General features: G+C 42.1%; 1 pseudogene; it reads left to right on the top strand.

The window, feature by feature from the left end:
* The window catches only part of LOC113524368 (zinc finger protein 585A-like), a 53,530-nt pseudogene that overhangs the window by 21,460 nt on the left and 12,965 nt on the right, over nt 1-19,105 (top strand).

The following is a 19,105-nucleotide window of genomic DNA, read 5'->3' as shown; positions in this document are numbered from 1 at the left end:
ATTGGGAAAACCAAGGAGCTGCTGGTGGACTTCCGGTGGAGCAAGAGGCACCCCACTCCTGTCGCCATAAGGGGGGAGGAAGTGAAGATGGAGGACACCTACAAGTTTCTAGGGGTGCAACTCAACAACAAACTGGACTGGTCAGATAACACTGAGGCCCTCTGTAGGAAGAGACAGAGCAGGATGTTCTTTCTGAAGAGGCTCAGGTCCTTTAATGTGTGCACTAGGCTTCTACAGATGTTTTAACAGTCTGTAGGGGCCAGCGTTATCTTCTTTGCTGTGGTGTGCTGGGAAGGTGGCATTTGGGACTTGTGGTGCCAACAACCTGGGCAAGCTGGTGAGGAAGGCCAACTCTGTCGTGGGGATGGAACTGGGTAGTTTGGAGGCAGTGACTGAGAAAAAGGATGAGAGGATTTATTATTTCTATTTATCTTTTTTTTTTAAATATCTTTTTACTTTTAATTTATAGGTATTTATGGAATTTCTTTTCTTTTCTTTGATATTACTCCTCCTACTTGTGCTGCTGTGTCAAATTGAATTTCCCCTACAGGGGATCAGTTAAGGTACATCTTGTCTTATCTTATCTAATTAGCTGTGTGAGGACGTGAAAACAGAGACTTCAGGTGGAGGAACATCAGATTCAGAGGTTTCCCCTGTGGACCAGCAGAATGGAGGAGTCCATATGGAGCTCAGACCTCGTCAGTCCGGTTACTACACACAGATATATAAACACTGTAAATGTCTAATTAATGGTGGAGTTCTGTCAGTATGTGTAAGACTCTCTCTGTGTGTGTGTGTGTGTGTGTGTGTGTGTGTGTGTGTTTGGGTCTGTGCACATGCATACGTATGTATGTAATCAGACTGTGTGAAGAAAGAGGAGACGCTGGAGCTGAACATCTATAACTATGGAGATGACGTTGACAACACACCTGAAGTCATCTCCATTAAAGTGGAAGATCCTGAGAATAAAGACTACCTCTGTAAGACATCAGGCCACTCTGGAGCTCAGTAACACTCTCACTGATTATTCTTATTTAAATTATTCTTATTCTAGAGAATTATTTAAAATTATATGCAATGCATGGGTGCAATACTTAAAATGCATTTTAGAAACTCACTTAAATTGTGTTAATTGCAGTTTATGAAGAATTATTTTGGGCATTATTTCTTCACATTGTTATGTTTTCTTTCCCTCCAGACTGTGAGATTTGCAAATCCTTTTTCTTCAACAAGTGTGAGGTTCACGGACCGCCCCTCTTCATCCCTGATACTCCTGTTCCCATGGGAGTCCCTGACCGAGCCAGACAAACTCTTCCTCCTGGACTAGAGATTCGAAAGTCCGGTATTCCTGACGCAGGCCTGGGAGTGTTTAATAAGGGGGAGACTGTTCCAGTAGGCGCACACTTCGGACCCTACCAGGGAGAGCTGGTAGACAGAGAGGAAGCTATGAACAGTGGTTACTCCTGGGTGGTGAGTTTTTATAAATTTATTATAAATATTGAAGAGGAAGTCCTCTGTTTTTGGGTAAACACACAAACTCTCTCTCAAACTCCTTTAAATTACTGGCACTGGAATAAACACAACACTAAAACTTAAACTCTTTCTGTCTAACTCACACCAAGTCCTTTTAACTTGATGGTATTCTTAGACTCTGATGTATTTTGATAAGGGGGTCTCTCAAATGCTGCAAATATAAATTTATTCATAGGAATAAATTTACTTGTAGTTTTTATTTACTATCAGCAGTATTTTACTCCTGCAGTAGAGCCAATATTTCTCCATGTAACATGCTTATATTTACTGTGCCTTGCATAAATATTCACCCCCTTGACCTTTTCCACATATTTGGCTCTGTCCATTTTGCCCTCCAACTCTGACCAGTTTCCCAGTCCCTGCTGATGAAAAGCATCCCTACAACATGATGCTGCACTGTGGTGGTGGAGTTCTTGGGTTGCCGAGCAGTGTCAACCATTTTTTACCAACAGAAGCATAGCAACCTTTAGAAAGGATCAAATCTACAGACTGAACAGGGTTGGTATGTTTAGGAGAAGAAGGAGAAGGGAGGGAATGAAGGAGAGTAGAGATAAAAAGGAAGAAGGCTTATTGCTGCTTGCATCTTTGAGTGCTATCACCTCTGACCTTGGATTGTTAAGTCACAGACACACACCATCCCAAAAGTGTGGAGAGCCTGGGCTATAGTTGTCCTGCAAACATATTCTCCCATATTGGCTGTGGATCTCTCCAGCTCCATCAAATTACCCTTGGCCTCTTGGTGACTTTTCTGATCAATGCCCTCCTTACCCACTAACTGACTTTTGGACTGCCTTGGCCCATATTCTTTGCAGTTTTTTTAAATAATGGTGTTCTGTGGGATGTTCAATCAGTTTGGGATTTTTTTTTAATTAAACCCTCACTGATACTTGTCCAGACTATTTTTACTAGCTACTACTTTACATTTTTTTTGCCATATTTATGGCCTGATTATTATTTTTTAAAGTTGTCACTCAACAGGTCTGTTTGTTGTATTTGTCTGGTTTTTGGAAACATACTACAGAATCAGCACTGGATGAAGTGGTCAGTGACCTACTGCTTGCCTCAGATTGTGGATATGTTGCTGTCGTAGGTAGGGTTGGACTTGAGGGCAACATTTGACACTGTTGACCATGATATTTTAATAGACAGGCTTAAAAAGAGGTAGTTTGAGAGATAGTTACTACCAATGGTTCTGTTTTAGGTGCCCTATTATTATATACAGCCACTGGGTAATTCATAAATTCAGTGTCACCTTTCACTTCTATGCCCATGATGCAATTATAGTTGTCAGAGTGGCCCAATTCAGCAATACAGCTATGCAAAGTGGAAAACTGTGTAAAAGACATAAAAGCTTGGATGAGTAAAAACTTCCTTCCTGAATTTTGATAAAACAGAAATACTAATACTGGGCCTGCTTGCAGTAAGGTAACTGATTTCACCATAGAGCATGATGGCTGTTCTATGAATCCATTGATTTCCATATAAATAACATTTCTGAAGCAATTGTGTGATTGTGCAACCTCTAGACTGTTGCACAGTGAATATGAGATCCTGCCCATTTTTAATGCACACATGAAACTGACTGACTGATTACAGCTACAGCATCAAGGCTACACACTTAGGCTATCATGAGACAGGAGTGATTTGACTGCACACAGAAAAATTGCTTCAATTATTTTAAACTTTATTTTTTATAGTATAATTAAATGGATAAAATGTAAATGTGTCATTTTTCTGCAGATGTACAGAAGCAGGCAGTGTAAAGAATACATAGATGCCAAGAGAGAGATGCATGCTAACTGGATGGGGTGAGGTATACACTGATTGTTGGGTGTTTTCATAGTTCCTCATTTGTTGGAAGAACTTTGTCTTTCTCCTATCACTGATATATCCTCCCATAATTTTTTCTGCTGCTTTGCCCTATTCTTTTAGGTTTGTGAATTGTGCTTGTAATGAAGAAGAGCAAAATCTTGTGGCATTTCCATATCAAGGTGGGATTCTGTACCGTTGTTGTCGACCCATTAACCCAGGACAGGAGCTCTTGGTGTGGTATGAAGATAACGCCAAAGATCTCAATCCTACCTTTGACTACCTCAGGAACCAAAATTGCTCCTCAGATGGTAAATTTCCATTTTTAAAATAGTGTTTTTATGATTTGTTGGGTTTTAAAACAAATTTTATGAATTAAAACCTCAGTATCTGGTTACAGTCCTTGTGAACTGAGCTGTGGATGAGATCAAGGAAGCATTGTATTTCAAGGTTTTCCTTAACAGGAACACAGAACCACTGAGCTAGAACATAGGTCAGTTTTTATTCCTACTGACTGCAAGAGGCGACGCAGAGCAAACTAGATGCTTCTCTTCAAAGCCTTATGCTAGCTTGGTGACATTACTCATTAATTAACTAATACAAATACCCTAAGAACGAAGAGGATCACTGTTCTTTTAGTGAGAAAAGTTAGCCATTTTTTTCTTGCTCATGTACAGGATGGTGACATTGTTGGACCTTTCGCAACCTGTTAAACCACTGCTTGCTCTAGAGTTTCCACTTGTTATCTGGGCTATAAAATTGCTATTTGGATAATGGTAATAATAAAAAGGTAAATATTGGAGAACTGGATAGTGTAAAAGCTGTTATAGCGGTAATTTCTGGGACCATATGTTCACTCCAGTGCCTTAGCAGAATGTAGCCCCTATACATTGGATAGTGTGAGATTTGGGGCTGCCGCTGATTTCCTTTTAGGAAAAGGAAATGTCAGAGAAAACAACCTTCTCATTAGTATATGCTAGCTATTACCACTGGACTAGCTGTAAATAGTGCATGTAGCCCCTTGTCATGGGGCCACAATTGGTCTTCCTCCTAGGCTTGCCAGCCTAGATTACCAGAGGGTGGTATGAGAGGAGAATCATTGGCTCTGCTATATTACATGACCTTTTTGGCACAAGGTCTTGATCTTTGTGTTTAATTATGTACTGTAAAATTGTAGAATTTTTGCCTGTTTTTTTTTTTTACTAAGTCTTATTGTCCCCAAATTATTTAGCTCTCAGTGTTTTTGTCAACATTGAAAAAAAATATATAGTGTAGCTATCTCACACCATTCAAACTCTTTAAGGCAATGACTGAATGGTGCCACTAGGTGTTTTTGCAACCTCTTCAAGCGGCCAAACACCTATCCAAATGCACATGTATTTTTCATACTATGACTGAACACAAACGTGAAGTTTAATCATGAACAGAACTCAAACAGATCGCAAAATGTAGGGCAAATATAAAACACGTGCGCGTCTGTCTCTCTCACTCTGCCGTCTCCACCTGCTCCTTATCTCTCTCTCTCGCTGATTAGACCACTCCAGGCGTGCATCCTCACAGCCTGGCCACTCCCTCCTCTTCCTCCTCTTCTTCCTGTGCACATGTATCAAATGTACAATCTTTTACACTGAATAAATACCTGGGAATGGATTGGAGATTGGAGCAGATCTAAGCAGATACGAGGAGACGCAGTTGGAAGTACAAGGGAGCGAGTCAAACGCACTAAGCTATCTCGGACATGATGGAGTGTAAGCTAACAAGCCAAGCTAGCAAATAAAGAACAGTTTGCTACCAAGTCTCAGAGACAAAGGGCTCTGTCAGAGAATAATGGATGTACTTATCATGGTGAAGAGGAAAACAGGAGTCTCTTACAACTTTGGAGGACAGAAAAAGTGTAGCTTTGACTGTGTACAAGGAGCTTTAGATAAAAGTAAATAAGTGACATGGCATGAAGTTACTTGTATAATATACTACATCACTATCACGTGGTGACTTTGTTGGAGGGTCTCGGCAAGAATGCACATGCACTCTACAAGATATCCAGGTGTTATACACCATCCCGGTTCAGTGGTCCCATGGTGAAAATATATTCATTGTAAGTCTTTTACCAGAGCCCCTTTAGCCATCACAGTTACAAACCATTTTCAGTTCATAATATCTTTCACACTGTGTGAAACACATGCAGGGTGTGGTTATCACCTCCTGCTACGGGGACAAGGGTCAGATTTCAAAAGGTCTGCAATCATGCAAAGTGGCACATCACAAGACCTGCATTTGAAAATGGTCTTGTTCTTCTATTTCTGTGGCAAGCAGTGTACACAGTATCTTCTCCCCTAGTAGACAAATAGTACTTCCTGTGTATCACACACAGTAGTATCGGTATTGGTGCCCAACTAGACAATGACAGTTTATTGCAAAACTTTTCAAAACAAAAGTTCTATTTCGTAAAGGACAACTTGAACTTTAAAATTATAAGTAGGTTCTTGAGTTTGCTTCTTATTTCCTGTCTGATTTTGATGTATATAGTTTACATAGTCAAGTGAAACCGGAATTATATTGCCAAACTCATCGGCAAGCGAATAAACTAAGATATAACTGTTGTTTTTACCTGTATTTTATTGTTTCCTTGGTGGAAACAATTTTTTGATGGTAAAAGTATTTGCTTTGTGATGTCCAAAATACTTTTAAATAGCCATTTTATGTTGGGAGTCATGGCAGGCTATAAACAAGACCCCAAGCGACACGTGTGTTCATTTATTGAGTGCTCCGTAATGGAGAGAAAGAGAGAGCTCAAATTTCATACGCAGATAGACAGTTTATTAGTTTGAAAGATGCCATGCCACTTTTGTTAATATCTTCGCTATACATGGGCACTGAACAATCGGGGTAATTAAACATTAACAAGGTCAAGAATGCTGGAAAACAGATACCGGGAAAATAAATAAATGTAACGAGTTATCAACTGTAACTAAGCTCATTATTAAATTTAAATAAAATTATATGAATTGTACTCTGTGTTGAACAGCAGCGGAGATACTTTTAAATTCTTGTATAGCAGAGTAGCCCTGATAATCAACCTGTTGTGCCATTTTTTTAAAATTTAAGTCTCTGTTCATATTTTAAGAATGATGACATGGACCAGGGAAGCTATGATGCATCAGAGAAAGATGTTTTGTTGCTCTGCTCCAAAGTGAGACAGCAGGTTATTAAGGTTCAAATTGGATACAAGATAGGCAAAAAGGAAACGCATTTTACAAGATACAACCCACTTTATTTTGGTCCATCTTAAAGCTGCAGATACGACGTTACTAACAGACATTTAAATCAACTGACTTAATAGCCATTGTGATAGTTGGTATCTATCAACGATTTCCAATAATCATCAATCATCCCAAACTTAAGGGCACTATGCCTGGCAATCACACTGGTTGTGAGTCATTGAAAATGTCCTGGAAAAGTCCTGGAAAATGAGTGGGAAAAGAGTGGGAACCCTGTTAATGCTACAGCATACATAGCCATTCTAGACAATTGTTCCTAACAATAGTTTAATCATTTTGTTTCATTTCATACTTACTTTCTGATATTCTATTTCTCCAGAAGTAAACAACGGTCTGTTGCAAGTCTTTTCCTGCTCCGCATGTCCTCTTTCCTATGCATCTCAAACTGACCTCCACAAACACATCCAGAGATGCCACTATGAAGAGTGTGTGAAACTGCAGGAACCAGGAGAGATTAAACATGAGATACAGATTCCCTCTAAAGGCTCTAGTTGTCAGCCAACATCATCTGATACTCTCAGTTCTGACACTTCTCAGAATGATATACAGAAGGACATTCACCACTGTTCAGACTGTGGAAAGAGTTTTACTCATCAGAATGCCCTTAAAACACACCAGTGCATTCACACAGGAGAAAAGCCGTATCAGTGCTCACAGTGTGGAAAAGGTTTTACTCAACAAAGTAATCTCCGAAAACATCAGCGCATTCACACAGGAGAGAAGCCGTATCACTGCTCGCAGTGTGGGAAGAATTTTACTCAGCAGAGTACTCTCCAAAAACATCAACGTGTTCACACAGGAGAGAAGCCGTATCACTGCTCACAATGTGGAAAAGGTTTTACTCAACAGAGTACTCTACAACGACACCAGTACATTCACACAGGAGAGAAGCCGTATCACTGCTCCCAGTGTGGGAAGAGTTTTATTCAAAAGGGTGATCTTCATCTACACCAGCTCATTCACACAGGAGAGAAGCCGTATCAGTGCTCACAGTGTGGAAAACATTTTACTCAGCAGGGTAGTCTTCAAATACACCAGCGCATTCACACAGGAGAGAAGCCGTATCACTGCTCACATTGTGGAAGGAGTTTTATTCGAAAGGGTGATCTTCAACTACACCAGCGCGTTCACACAGGAGAGAAGCCGTATCACTGCTCACAGTGTGGGAAGAGTTTTACTCAACAGAGTACTCTCCGAAAACATCAGCTTGTTCACACAGGAGAGAAGCCGTATAACTGCTCCCAGTGTGGAAAGAGTTTTATTCGAAAAGGTGATCTTCAACTACACCAGCATATTCACACAGGAGAGAAGCCTTATCACTGCTCACAGTGTGGGAAGAGTTTTGCTAACCAGAGTAATCTCCGAAAACACCAGCGCCTTCACACATGAGAGAAGCCATATCCCTGCTCACAGTGTGGGAAATGTTTTACTTAACAGAGTCATCTCCATATGCACTAGCGCATTCACACTGGAGAGAAGCCGTATCATTGCTCACATTGTAGAAAGACGTTTACTTATTCAGTTACATTTATGACCCACAAGTGCACTAACTCAGAGACATTGTATGATTTAAAGTTTTCAAATTAAATCAGAAACAGAAACATTTTATTTGCCATATACATTTACATGTATTAGGAATCTTTCTTGGTGTGTGGTCACAACACAATACATTCAACACATACACATCTCAGAAAAGGCAACACAATTACCAAATATTACATTACAGTGGAGATAGAAATAGCAGCTGGATGCAGCTCAGGGTGGATTAAACAGTGTTGGAACAATTGTGATATATAATAAATAATAGCAATGACATATAGTACTTACAAAATAAATAATACATTTAATAAAAAGTAATAAATAGTACTATTTATATTAATAATAATAATAGTAATAATAATAATATGCAAGTATCTAGTGCAGGAACCAGGAATACAATTTTTCATAAAAACATTTAGTGCAAGACTGCTTGTTACTGGCAGGTCAGCCTTATAGTGATCACTGAATGCAGCATGGTTAATAACAGAAATTGCCAGTCGAAAGAAGCTGTTTCCATGGTATGCATTTTTTCTTATCAGGGAGCAGAATTGCTTTCATGTTGGTTGTTTTTGGACTAGGTAATTAGCAGGGTGGGAGGTGTCACTGATGTTTTTCCTGCTGGCCTCTTTGTCCTGGTGATGTGGTGACGGACTGCAGCCGATGATTTTCTCAGCAGTCTTGATAGTGCGGTGCAACTTCCTCTTTTCTCAGTAAGAGGCTGCACCAAACCAGATAGTGATGGCAGACATAAGGATGCTTTCTATAGTGGCAGTATAGAATTGCACTAATATAGCCTGGAGTAGATGGAACTTTGATAACTGCTATAAGAAATACATCCTTTGCTGAGTTTTCTTGTTGATGTAACGTGAATGAAGTGGCAGTGCTCACTGATGAATTATTAAGGATGAGTGGGGAGGGGGAAGATGTGCATTTCTTGAATTCCATGTGCATCTCTATGGTTTTAAAAGTGTTGAGCTCATGGTTGTTACTGCTACACCAGGAGACTAGTTGTTGAACATCCTGGTGGTACTTTGACTCCTCACCGTTGGTGATAAGACAAATCACAGTAATGTCATCTGCAAATTTGATCAACTTCACAGATGCATCACTGGAAACAGTCATTTGTGTAGAGCGAATATAAGAGGGGTGCGAGGACACAACCTGGACACAACGACTGGTGCTCCAGTGCTAAGTGCCTGGGATTCAGAAATGTTCTGACTGATTCTCACAAACTGCTTCATGGAGCCAGGTACTTTCAAAGTGACGAGTTTCTCTTGTAGGAGCTCAGGGAAAATGGTAATGAAGGCCAAGCAGAAATCTACAAAGAGGATCCTTTCATATGTGTATGGAGAGTCTAGGTACTTTAATACGAAGTGAAGCCAATATTAACTGCATCGTCTACAGATCTATTGCTTCTGCAGTGGATCCAGAAGGTCCCTTTGTACTGGATTTGAGAAATCCCTTCACTAGTCTTTCAAAGGTCTTCATGATAACAGAGATCTGTGGTGAACATCTTTGTCCGATGTGGAACTGCTCCTAAGTATATGCAATTTGTAAGAAACGGCTTCACGTCTCCGGTGGGTCAGGATCTTTGCACCTTTCACTGAGACAAGAATGCATCTCTGTTGATCGAATAACAAGCAGTTAATTGTGTGATTTGCTTTGGTGTTAGTGAGCTCTAACACGAGAGTTTACCTTGATCCTGAGCTTTAAAATGTGAGGAGATTTTACATGTCTAGAATGGCTTGCTCATTGGTGGAGGCACAGGAGGATCCTGACACCTCTGGCTATCAGAATCTCGAAAATGCCTGTGGGACTATAATGGGCCTAAAAGGCAAAAGCAAGGCTGCCTCAACAAGGTGCGCCTCAAGAAGTACCAGTATTCTGGGGTGGTAATGAACCTGGAAGTGTGCATCTTCCAGATCCACTGACATCAGTGCACAGCATTAACATTTGACAACATCAGCATGTGTAAAAGTACATGCAAGAACCAAATTAGTCCTCTCAGATCCAGAATAGGATGGAAGTTGCCTTCTTTTTCTGACCAAGAATGCCTGGTGACTACCAGCAACTACCAGCAATACCATGCAGGGGTCGACAGTGGGCATGCAGTTCAGGCCAGTCATGTCGCCGCCTACCAGCCAAGGCTTGCACCACGGGGCCACGGGGCACATAGCTGACGACCTGCCACATAATTGTCTATGTAATCCTTGCATTGAGGTACATAGAATTCAGCATGTTATGTGTTATGGGTTGAGCCAGTGTCTAATGCTGCTTTTGTGGTTCCTTGTAAGTGGTAGTTTGCAAGTTGTAATAATATTATTTCCCGCCTCTGGACATTTGACTTGCAAATTGGGGACAAAAAACAGGCAAGGCCTGAGTGACTGTTGGTTCTGTTATACTGTTGTGAACTTCAAACATTCATGCAACATTTCGGACTGAAATTGCAGCACAGCAACAACAGTGGACAACAGCGAGTAGCAACATGCTAACCGTCTAAAGTTGAAATTAACTAACATTGAAGATTACCTTCTCAAAACAGTGGTAAGTATGGCCAGTGTTATAGATTTAACCAAGTACTGTGTTTATATATTAACTGATCTAAAGACAAAACTGTTATAAACTAATATAAAAGTAGAGGAGTGGAACTTTACACTGTTCACAGTGTGAGCGGCCAAGTTGATTTGATGTCACTACATAAATGTTGAAGGAACTGGCAATTGAGAAGACTACCCCAACAGACCAGTTGAAATTTCAAGTTGAGGGGGTGTTTTCTGTGGCTTTTACTGGTTGTAGATGGGGAATTATAAGTTAAAAGTTTCAGGCCACTACCATTTAATAGCTGGTCTGGGGCCTGCCAGCTGTGTCTGTGAGCTGGTGGAGGTTAATCCAGGCCACTACCTGGACACTATTGATTCCTGAGGTGAGCAGCTTGACTCAGTTGCTGGTTCATTCTCCTGCAAGAGCCGCTGGATGAGGCCATGGGCATACCATGCTCGTCCTCCTCAGTCAAGCACCAAGAGAGATGCATAGTACATAGCTTTGGCTGGCGGGCTGAACACAGTATGGTCCACTAGAATCATTAGCCACTAGTCCATGAGGGCATCCATAATGGCCATGTGAGTTCCAACAACACCGTGGTGCAGCAGGTTCCAGTCTGCTAGCGTGACCACAGCAGCCATTCTAAGCAGAATTGAGGAGATGCAGTTGGAAGCACAAGGGAGCGAGTTGATGAAGAACACACTAAGCTGTCCCGGACACAATGGAGTTTAAGCTAAAAAGCCAAGCTAGCAAATAAAGAACAGTCTGCTACCAAGTCTCAGAGGCAAAGTGTTCTTACAGAGAATAATGGATATACTTATTGCAGTGAAGAGGAAAACAGCAGTCTCTTTGGAGGATAGAAAAAAGTGTAGCTTTGACTGTGCACAAGGAGAGTTAGATAAAAGTGACATCGCATGAAGTTATTTATATAAGGTACTATATCACTGTAACTTCATGACTCTGTTGGAGGGTGTCGGCATGCATGCACATGCACTTTAGATATCTGGATATCCAGGTGTTAGACACCATCCCTGGTGGTTAGAAGGGGTATAATAGAACTTCTAGTTAGTAATAGAGAAATCCTAGCCATGGAGTCATTGGTGTCCTATACACTTTGTTAACATAGAGACCTAGCTTAATTACTCAGGTCTTCCAAATGCACCGATCAGCCATAACTTTAAAACCACCTGCTTAATATTGGGTAGGTCCCCCTTGTGCCACCAAAACAGCTCTGACCTGTCAAGGCATGGTCCAACAATCTATCTAACCCTATGCTTAGAAGGTTTCTCTCAAGGGACTCTCAGCAGAATCTTGACCCAACATTGAATAACAAATTGAAGAGTTTACATGGCTCCTGGTTGCAGTTCAGTGGTCCTATGGTAAAAATATAGTCACTGTATGTCTTTTAGCAGAGCCTCTTTAGCCAGCACAATTGCAAAGTTAGCATTTTCAGTTAGTAATATCTTTCACACTATTCACTGTGTGAAACACATGCAGTGTACAGTACACAGTATCTTCTCCCCTGGTGCCCAGTGAAGTCACATGTGTAGCCATTCAGACAACAAGAAGCCCCACTTTATTGACTTATCCTTCATGTATTGCTTCATCCCTGGCAGTGTGTTGAAACCAATGAAACAAAACCAAGATAACTACTGCAGTACCAGACATATAGGGACATTTCACCAAAGACATGACAATATGTTTACATGTTTATATTTCATGCAAAATGCAATAAAATGGTGCACAGACCTACTATACACTTTATGCACTGAGAAGAGTCTGAATGCTCCAACCAGTTATATTATACCATTTTGGAAATCGTATAATGAGTAGAATTGGCTCATACAAATGTCAATTATGTTGATTGGCACCTTTAAAAGCAAATAGCACTTTTGTGGTGTGTGTCTGTCTATACACATCACAATAGTTGGTAACTATCTACGATTTCCAATACCATCATCAATCGTCCCAAGCTTAAGGACAATATGCTTGGCGATCACACTAGTTGTGAGTCATTGAAAATGTCCTGGAAAATGATGTCTTTAAAAGAGTGGGAACCCTGTTAATGCTACAGCATACACAGTCATTCTAGACAATTGTGCACTCCCATTTGTGGCAAGAGATTGGGGAAGAACCACATATAGGTGTAATTGTCAGGTGTCCACATACTTTTGGCCATATAGTGTAGTTCCTAATAATAGTTTTATCATTTTGTTTCATTTCATACTGACTTTCTGATATTCTATTTCTCCAGAAGTAATCAACGCTCTGTTGCAAGTCTTTTCCTGCTCCGCATGTCCTCTTTCCTATGCATCTCAAATTGACCTCCACAAACACATCCAGAGATGCCACTTCGAAGAGTGTGTGAAACTGCGGGAATCAGGAGAGATTAAACATGAGATACAGAATCCCTCTAAAGGCTCTAGTTGTCAGCCAACATCATCTGATACTCTCAGTTCTGACACTTCTCAGAATGATATACAGAAGGACATTCACCACTGTTCAGACTGTGGAAAGAGTTTTACTCACCAGAATGCCCTCAAAACACACCAGTGCAATCATGCAGGAGAGAAACCATATCAGTGCTCACAGTGTGGAAAAGGTTTTACTCAACAGAGTACTTTACAACGACACCAGCACATTCACACAGGAGAGAAGCCTTATCACTGCTCACAGTGTGGAAAGAGTTTTACTCAGCAGAGTACTCTCCGAAAACATCAACGCGTTCACACAGGAGAAAAGCCGTATCACTGCTCACAATGTGGGAAGAGTTTTAATCAACAGGGTACTCTCCTAGTCCATCAGCGCATTCACACAGGAGAAAAGCCATATCACTGTTCACAGTGTGAGAAGAGTTTTCCTGACCAGAGTAATCTCCGAAAACACCAGCGTGTTCACACAGGAGAAAAACCGTGTCACTGCTCACTGTGTGGAAAGAGTTTTACTCAACAGAGTGATCTCCATCGACACGAACGCATTCACACTGGAGAAAAGCCGTATTTCTGCTCCCAGTGTGGCAAGAGTTTCACTCAACAGAGTAATCTCCATCTACACCAACGCATTCACATAGGAGAGAAGCCATATAACTGTTCACAGTGTGGGAAGAGTTTTACTCAACAGAACCATCTCCAGTTACACCAGCGAATTCACACAGGAGAGAAGCCGTATCACTGCTCCCAGTGTGGGAAGAGTTTTACTCAACAGAATAATCTCCAACGGCACCAACGCATTCACACAGGAGAGAAGCCGTATCACTGCTCACAGTGTGGGAAGAGTTTTACTTATTCTATTTCATTAAAGGCCCACAAGTGCACTAAAACAGAGACACGGAGTTTATCAAATTAAACATTATTTTAATTTGTTTGATCTGAATTTATTATTTTTGCATTTAATTTATTCTGAATTTCTATGCAAGGCAAAGCACTTAATGTTAGTGCAGTGATTAATATTTTCATTTTAATGTTTGCTTTTGATGTTAAATGGGTATACATTTGAAAGACTTGTTGAAATAATCAGTATTGGCAATTATGAAAAATTGTTAAACTGGATTTTTTATATTCAAAGCATTGTACGAGCACAAAGGCTTCTATCCCTGGGTAGAATGTAATGCCATAGTGAAGCTGTGGAACCACAGTGACGGTGGCTACTATGCTCATAGACACATAGAGTAGTAATATGTTTGTGTCCTTGTCCTTCTTACATTGTTTTAATGGTTAAACAGGCATATTGAGAGTTGATGACCAAGTTAAATTCCTGCAAGTGTACTTGGCCAATAAAGCATGGTGCTGAGCATTCGACTCCCATGTGCGTGTCTAAATCTTTTATTTGTCTCCTTTAATCTTCTCATGATAATGATGATTGATGGTATTATTATTATTATTATTATTATTATTATTATTGTTGTTGTTATTATTGGTGATTCACAAAAACTTGAATATACAATTTACAAAATAAAGTACAGTATATGAATTCAGTCGATTTCTTAGTGGTTAGCACGTTTGCCTGGGGGTTTGAATCCCGCCTCCGCCCTATGTGCGTGGAGCTTGTATGTTCTCCCTGTGCTTTCGGGGTTTCCTTCCCCACTCCAAAGACATATGTTGTAGGCTGATTGGGTGGCCCCTGCATTGTGCCCCGGGTTCCCTGGGGTAGGCACCAGGTTCTCCTGTGACTTTGTGCAGGATAAGTGTTACGGAAAATGGATGGATATGCCACCAGTCAAAATACTGCATTACACAGCAATGCAAAATAATGGGACCACAGACTCGGGAGGCAGGCAGAACTTTATCCAAGCTCCGGGCTCACAGTTATTTGGTCCGTAAGCTCTGCCAAGCGGTATCACACTCTTTCTTTCTCTCTCACCAGTTACGGGAGTTACTGAAAGCACAAAGAGACACAAATAAGTAGACTGGTGGTAAAGAAACACAGGTGAGAATCATCATGCTTCCAGCCAGTTCGTCCCGCCTCCCCTCTGTCCACAGCTGATGCTCAACCATGCCCCTGCTGCCACATACCCCCACTGCCTGACTCGGGGGGTTGTCCGGCCTGCAACTGACCTAAGCCACCCCCACATCCCCCCAAGGGGAGAAGTAATCCTCTACCACCAACTGCCCCAGTCTTTGGACCACCTTGAATTTGAATGGCTGAAGTGCTAAATACCAATGAGTGATCCGCATGTTGGCATCCTTCATGCGGTGGAGCCACTGGAGCAGAGCATGATCGGAACAGAGGGTAAAAGGGTGTCCCAGTAGGTAGTACCGGAGGGTGAGGACTGCCCACTTGATGGCCAGACACTCCTTCTCGGTCATGATATACGCCCTTACCAAGAGCTTCTGGCTGATATACAGCATGGGGTGCTCCTTCCCCTCCACCACTTGTGGCAAAATGGCCCCAGCCCTCTGTCTGATGTGTAAGTCTGCAGAAAAATAGGGAGAGAAAAGTCAGGAGAATGCCACCACACAAAGCTGCTTTTACCTGGCAGAAGGCCTGCTCAGATGGCTCCATCCACTGGACTGGATCTGGAGTTCCCTTTTTAGTGAGTTCACTCAGCAAGTAAAGTCAAGTTAAGTGGCTTTATTGTCATTTCAACCATATACAGCTAGTTAGTACACAGTGAAACGAAATAACATTCCTCCAGGACCAAGGTGCTACATAAAAAAAAAAACACAGAACTACAGTAGACATTACATATATTTACATAAAGTGCACAGTGAAAACATGTGCAGACAACACAAGACAGTACAAGAACAATCAAAACAAGACACTGGGCACGGTGAGTTACAGTGCAGCGCCGACTAGCACACAGTACTAATAAAAAAGTGAATCTTGTGACAGTAGTGCAAAAGATTGACAAGTTGCTGAATGTAAACATAGCATCTAAGTGGAGAGTATAAATATATAGTATATAATTAATATTTATAGCAGCAGAAATTGACTACAGGTGTGTGCAAAAAATTGCAAAGGGGATGGGGTGATGCTCAGTTGAGTGTGTGTGTGTTTTCAGTCCAGTCCCTGAGTGTTGAGGAGTCTGATGGCTTGGGGGAAGAAGCCGTTGCACAGTCTGGCCATGAGGGCCCGAATGCTTCGGTACCGTTTGCCAGATGGCAGGAGGGTGAAGAGTTTATTTGAGGGGTGTGTAGGGTCATCCACAATGCTGTTGGCTTTACGGATGCAGCGTGTGGTGTAAATGTTTGTGATGGAGGGTAGAGAGCACCAATGATCTTCTCGGCTGTCCTCACTATCCGCTGCAGGGTCTTGTGATCCAAGACGGTGCAATTCCCAAACCAGGCAGTGATGCAGCTGCTCAGGATGCTCTCGATAGTCCTTCTGTAGAACATGGTGAGGATGGGGGTGAAAAATGGGCTTTCCTCAGCCTTCACAGGAAGTAGGTACAATCCTCCAATAATAGCCAGCCAGCCCCAGGAACTACCTCACCCCCTTTTGGGTCTTGCATTCCAGGCAAGCTGCCAGATACCGTACTTCCGCCCATACTTTTTTGGGTTTCCTGTGAGTCCCACCCATCTCAAGGATCTCAAGACAGCCCTCAGATGTTGTAAATGCCACTGCCAAACATTACTGTAAATAATTATGTCATCTAAACAAGCAGCACCTTATGCATTGTGCAGGTGGACAGTTCCATCCATGAGTCATTGAAACGTCGCTGGGGCTCCAAACAACCCAAATGGAAGGGTGACAAATTGGCGTAACCCAAAATTCTAAATTCCACACAGAAACCAACTTACCCATTGGTCTTGGACACCAAGACCACCAGCTTACTCCCATGTCCAGCATAGCCTTGAGTTCATCCTGAACCACATATTTTTGTGTTCAGGTATGGGCGGCTGCGTACGGCCAGAAGGAGTCTCAATGTGGTGCTCTATGAGGTATGTACGACGTACGACTAGAGGTGAAAACACATCAGAAAATTCCTCTTGCAAACAACCAACCTGTGCTCTTTCGGATGGTGAGAGCCACCATCACCAGAGCCACAGGAACTGCCTCTCTCCACGGTTTCAGGAGATTGAGATGATACTTTGGGAGGGCATCACCTCTATCTGTTCACCTGACCTCATAGTTGACTTGTCCAGCTCACTTTGACCTCACAAGGTCTTTGCCACTTTGCTGTGCAAATTCCCATAGTCAAGTACCCCAGTCCTACAGCTGAGACTGTTGTTCTTGGGCCTGATGCAAATTCTCCTGTGTTAGGTGACCTAAGGTGTGGAGTTTTGCTCTCAGGTCCAGAACATACGTAATTTTATTTTTACTGTTAGCAGGTCCCTCCTCCCAATTTTTCCTAATGACATCTAAGACGTCACAAGGCTTGTGCCCATGCAATAATTGGAACAGGGAAAAATAAAGGCTTGCGAGACTGCTCGTACTGCAAATAACAGAGGCATGAGCCACTTATCCTCTTGAACAAACTTACAAATCATGTTTTTTAGCATCTGATTAAACTGCTCTACCAGGCCTTCTGTTTGTGGATAGTTATCACTGGTGCGAATCGTTTTAATCTCTAGTAACTCCTAGAGCTAGCATTGTGTCCATGACAAAAACGTAGTGCCTTGGTCAGTCAGGATCTCTTTCGGGGAGAACACAGAAGAGTGCCTCCACAACACATGCTGAGATGTTGCACAGAGGCATTGCTTCTGGATATCGTATTGCATAATCCACCAGGATTAACACAAATCAATATCTTTGTGTGCACATTACTAATGGCCCAAAAAGGTCCATACCAATTCTTTTGAAGGGGACTTCGATTAAGGGTAATGGGTGCAATGACGCTTTAGTGTTGGCCAGCAGATTCACCAGCTGACAGTCGCAACATACTGGACACCACCTGCGAACATTGCCATGGCCCCAAATAAAAACGAGCCATTATACAGTTTGGGGTTTTATCTTGCCCCAAATGATCAGCCATGGGATTATGGTGAGCTGCATGGAATAGGAGTTCCCTATGGCTTTTTGATACCAACACCTGGGTTTTCTTTTTCTATTTTCTATTTCTTTTTTAGTTTGAGTGTCCTGTGTCACTCAATATTACCTGTCCTTAATAATTGAAAATATGGGTGGGTTGGTGCAACATTAGGCCGAATTTGTTGACCATGAATTACTCTCACTTGTTTGAAGACATGTCTCAGGGTCTTGTCATGTAACTGCTCCAAGGGAAAATCCCTGAGGGGATTCCCACCAAGAGTGGATGGGCAGAGTCCTCCCCACCCTCCGTGTCCCTCTGATGTAGAGCTGACTTTGACAGCCCCAGGCACCACCTCCCCGACAACACTGTTCATATTCCAGACCATGCCTCACTACTGCAGGACCCATCCACAAACTCACTAATGCCTGAAACCCTGGACAATGTGTCCCAAGAATTAGTGGATGGGTGAGGCGTGGACTAGCCACTGCCTCCACTTTTTGCTTTTGCCCCAGAATTTAATAATGACTGGCACTAGTGGATACTTTTGAATATCCTTATTCACACACCTCACCTTCACCAAACATGCACTTCTCAAAGCCTTGCATTGAATCAGGCATTGGTGGACTGAGGTCTGATTACACCCCTAATCCACCAAGGCCTGATGTGTACTCCCTTGAATACTCACCAGAAAGCAGTACATTCCTGCTCAATCAGGGGAGGCCTGAAACATGTCAGGAATCCGGATCAGGGTTCCCACCTCCATATGGGAACAGTGATCCTTGAAATGCCTTGGCTTCCACGCCACACCAACACACATGCCTGGGCTTTACCCCAGCTCTGGTGGGCACATGATGTGCCCCATTTGGAGAGAAAGATGGAGCATGGGGAGATGTTAGAGAGGCAGGGGAGGAAAAGTGAATTGGGTCAGTGGCACTGGACCCACTCCACTATTCCTGTCAGGAGTTGAGCAACGAAATGCTCCAGTACCACCAGC

This window comes from Pangasianodon hypophthalmus, chromosome 5 (genome assembly GCF_027358585.1).
Source record: "Pangasianodon hypophthalmus isolate fPanHyp1 chromosome 5, fPanHyp1.pri, whole genome shotgun sequence".
Classification (NCBI taxonomy): Eukaryota; Metazoa; Chordata; class Actinopteri; order Siluriformes; family Pangasiidae; genus Pangasianodon; species Pangasianodon hypophthalmus.
This window is presented reverse-complemented; position numbering and strand designations above follow the sequence as displayed.